At 37.3% G+C, this 4,690-nt stretch overlaps 1 non-coding gene across 1 annotated transcript; it reads right to left on the reverse strand.

The window, feature by feature from the left end:
* Nucleotides 1-887: 887 nt before the first annotated feature.
* LOC131169852 (small nucleolar RNA R71) lies at nt 888-994 on the reverse strand. The gene has a single exon (XR_009140782.1). It is a non-coding gene; the product is annotated as a small nucleolar RNA R71 (small nucleolar RNA).
* Nucleotides 995-4,690: the final 3,696 nt, after the last annotated feature.

The following is a 4,690-nucleotide window of genomic DNA, read 5'->3' on the forward strand; positions in this document are numbered from 1 at the left end:
TCCAATACCCATTCAATCTATTGTTTTAATTTTGAAATTAGTTCAATTTAGTCAACTTTTTATATCAAAAATTTAATCATTAACACAACTCCTCGTGGGAACGATATCTTTATTGTATTACTTGTACGACCCGTGCACTTACGGTTGGGCCACATCAAGTTTTTGGCGCCGTTGCCGGGGAGTTGTTTGTTTAAAATTGAATTCTTGATTATTTTAGTTGTTTTTAGTTTTATTTTGTTATATTTTCATTTTGTGTTTGTTTGTTCTTTTTCAGGTACTCTTAATCTTTTATGAGAAGAGCTAGAAGCTCAAGTGACACATCCTTATTGTTTGATCCTGAAATTGAGAAATTTTATAAGGCCAACAAGAAAGAAACCAGAAGACGAAAAGAAGCATTGAGAGAAATTGAATTAGAAGAAGTCATGGCTGATGAAAGAATGAGAATTGGTGTTAATGCTGGAAATGATCGAAACAATGAAAATGCAGCCCAAGGTGAAGAGGTTGTTAATGCTAATGTGCCTAGGGGAAGTATGATGGATCATGCTTTTCCTCTTTTTGATGACTTGAGAGAAAGCATAGCAAGACCAAGAATCGATGCAAATAGTTACAAGATGGATTTTGGAGTTTTTCAAATGATTCAAAATTCTCAATTCGGAGGTCATCCTTCTAAAAATCCACACACACATCTGAAGAAGTTTGCTATGATCTGTGACATGCAAAAACAACCTGGAGTATCTGATGGTGCAGCAATATTGAAGCTATTCCCATTCTCTTTGAAAGATAGAGCATTGGATTGGCTTGATTCTTTACCTCACAACTCCATTACAAATTGGGAGCAACTCACTGATGCATTTCTTGCACAATATTTTCCACCTGGAAAAACTCAAGAATTGAGGAATCAAATGACAGCTTTTAGACCAAGAGAAGATGGAACTCTCTATGAGTCATGGATGAGATGGAAAGAATTAGAGAGATTATGCCCACATCATGCCATTCCGAAATGGATGATAAACCAGAATTTTTACACAAATGTTACTCCTGCAATTAGAGGGATTATTGATGCTCAAACAGGAGGAGAATTTATTATGAAGCATGAAGATGAAGCTTATGAGCTATTGGAGAAAATTGCAAAGAATACTCATCTTTGGTGTAGTCCAAGAGGACCAGCTCCAACCCAAAAAAGGCAAGCTGCTGGAATGTATGATCTTGATCCATTCAACATAATTAATGCAAAGTTTGATGCACTTACAAATGTTTTGGCTAAGGAGATGGAAGATTTGAGTATGTTGGTTAGTTCATCATCATCATCTAGAAGTTCACAACAAGTGGCTTATGCAGAGGGAACTACCAGCTGTGGAGTAGACTATGGAGAGCAAGCAGCATATGTTGGTAATTATGGAAACAAACAAATGGGGAATCCTTACTCTCAAACCTATAATCCAACTTAGAGGAATCATCCCAACTTTTCATGGGGAAATCAGCAAAGTCAAGTCTCAAATCAAAATTTTCAACCACAACAGCAACAAGGAATTCCATATCAGCAAAATAGGCAACCATTGCCTAATTTTTGTGAGAAAAATATGAATCCTCCATCAAAACAAAGAAGAACAAAGTCCCACCACAGAAGCTTTATTACAACAGATTCTTGCCAACCAAACTAAGCATGATGAGGAGATGAGAGAGATGAAAGCAAGGCTAGAACAGATGCAAACACATAACAGAATGCTGGAAAATTAGATTGCACAACAAGCATCTTCTTCAGGTACCAAGTCTTTTGGAAAACTTCCAAGTCAACCAGAAAACCCAAGAGAGCAGTGTCAAGCTATTACTTTAAGAAGTGGGAAAGTTGTAAATAATGAGAAGAGTGAAAATAGTGAGAAGAGAGAAAATGAGAAAGAAACTGATGAGGGTGAAAAACAAGAAAGTGAAAAACAAGAGAGTGCAGAAAAATGTAAAGAGAAAATTGAAGAGAAGGAAGAGAAGTATATACCTCCTGAGCCCTACAAGCCACAGCTTCCCTTTCCACAAAGATTTCACAAAGCCAAGCTTGATAAGCAATTTGGGAAGTTCTTAGAAGTTTTGAAGAAGCTTTACATAAATGTGCCTTTTGTTGATGCTCTTTCACAAATGCCCTCTTATGCGAAATTCTTAAAAGAAATTCTCTCAAACAAGAGAAGAATTGAAGACCATGAAACTGTAGCCTTAACTGAGGAATGTAGTGCTATCCTCCAAAGGAAACTTCCTCCAAAGCTCAAGGATCCAGGGAGTTTTTCAATTCCATGCCACATTGGGGAATCATGTTCTACAAAAGCTTTATGTGATTTAGGGGCTAGTGTAAGCCTTATGCCCCTTTCCATTTATGAGAAGCTCAATATGGGAGATCTTAAGCCAACCCACATTTCTCTTCAGCTAGCTGACAGATCAATTAAGTATCCTGAAGGGATTTTGGAGAATGTGCCTCTGAAGGTTGGAAAGTTCTATATACCTGTTGACTTTGTCATCTTGGACATGAAGGAGGATTCTAATATTCCAATTATCTTGGGACGACCCTTTCTAGCTACAGCAGGAGCATTGATTGATGTTAAGGGAGAAAAATTGACTCTTAGAGTTGGTGAAGAGCAATTGGTTTTCAACATTAATAATACTATGAAGAAGCATCATTCTGAAGCTGATACTTGCTTGAGAGTTGATATTATTGATGAGCTGGTTGAAGAACACTTCAGAAAGAAATATCCAGAAGATCCACTTGAAAATTGTTTGGTTCATGGAGGAGGCATAAACTATGACAACCCTCATGTGGCTGCATATGCTCAACACTTAGAGGGTAGTCCACCATTCATTTCTGCTCCAGTTTTTCAACTCACACAAAAGGAAAAAGTCGAATTTAAGCAACCATGATTCAAGGAAGAAGATGCACCTAAGGTAGAACTTAAGCAACTTCCTTCTCAGCTCAGGTATGAATTTCTTGGCACTAATAACACTTATCCAGTAATTGTAAATGCAAACTTGAGTACCTTAGAGGCTGATAAGTTGTTAAGAGTGTTGAAGCAATTCAGAAAAGTTTTAGGATACACCATAGATGACATTAAGGGAATAAGCCCACACTTTTGCATGCATAGAATTATTTTGGAAGAAAATTGTAAGCCATCTATTGAACATCAGAGAAGGTTGAACCCAAATATGAAAGAAGTTGTTAAAAAGGAAATTTTAAAGTTGCTTGATGCAGGGATCATATATCCCATCTCAGACAGTACTTGGGTGAGCCCAGTACATGTTGTCCCAAAAAAGGGTGGAATGACAGTTGTAAAAAATGAAAATAATGAATTAATTCCCACCAGAACGGTGACTAGTTGGCGAATGTGCATAGATTACAGAAAATTAAATGTTGCCACTAGAAAAGATCATTTTCCACTTCCCTTCATTGATCAGATGTTAGAAAGATTGGCTAGGCATTCTTATTTTTGCTATTTAGATGGATATTCAGGTTTTTTTCAAATCCCTATCCATCCAAATGATCAAGAGAAAACCACGTTTACTTGTCCATATGGAACCTTTGCTTATAGGAGGATGCCATTTGGGTTGTGTAATGCACCAGCCACTTTTCAAAGGTGCATGATGGCAATCTTCTCAGATTTCATTAAAGATATAATGGAGGTTCTTATGGATGATTTTTTTGTTTATGGATCTTCATTTGACATATGCTTGGCTAACCTTTCTAAAGTTTTACAGCGATGTGCGGATACTGACCTTGTGTTAAACTGGGAAAAGTGTCATTTCATGGTTCAGGAAGGGATAGTGCTTGGACATTTGGTGTCTAACAGAGGAATAGAGGTTGATAAAGCCAAGGTTGAAGTGATAGAGAAGATGGCTCCTCCTACCAATGTCAAGGGAATTCGAAGTTTCCTTGGACATGCCGGGTTCTACAGACGCTTTATCAAGGATTTTTCTAAAATAGCCAAACCTTTGTCTAATTTGTTAAGTAATGACACACCATTTGTATTTGACCAAGAGTGTTTGGATGCCTTTTGCAGGTTGAAGCAAGCTCTTATCACTGCACCAATCATGCAACCACCTGATTGGAGCCTACCTTTTGAAATTATGTGTGATGCTAGCAACTATGCAATTGGAGCTGTTCTTGGTCAAAGAAAGGACAAAAAGGCTTATGCTATTTATTATGCTAGTAGAACACTGGATGAGGCTCAAACAAATTATGCAACAACTGAAAAGGAATTTTTAGCAATTGTCTTTGCATTGGAAAAGTTCAGACCTTACATCATTGACTCAAAGGTGGTTATATTTTCAGATCATGCAGCCATCAGGTATTTGCTCCGTAAAAAGGAGGCTAAACCTAGGCTCATTAGGTGGATTCTGATGCTACAAGAGTTTGACTTGGAGATTAGAGATAAGAAGGGAGCTGAAAATGTAGTTGCAGATAATCTTAGTAGGCTGAAATTGGATGATGAAGAATTGGATGAAATCCCTATCGATGAGTTTTTCTTGGATGAACAACTTTTCTCTCTTGTTGCTAAACTACCTTGGTATGCAGACTTTGTGAATTATCTATCTTGTGGAGTTTTACCCCTAGGTATGACATGGCAACAAAAGAAAAAGTTTTTGCATGAGGTGAAGTTTTATAGATGGGATGATCCTTTACTCTTTAGGAGATGTTGTGATGGTTTAATAAGGAGAT

The sequence above is a fragment of the Hevea brasiliensis genome, chromosome 1 (assembly GCF_030052815.1).
Source record: "Hevea brasiliensis isolate MT/VB/25A 57/8 chromosome 1, ASM3005281v1, whole genome shotgun sequence".
NCBI lineage: Eukaryota > Viridiplantae > Streptophyta > Magnoliopsida > Malpighiales > Euphorbiaceae > Hevea > Hevea brasiliensis.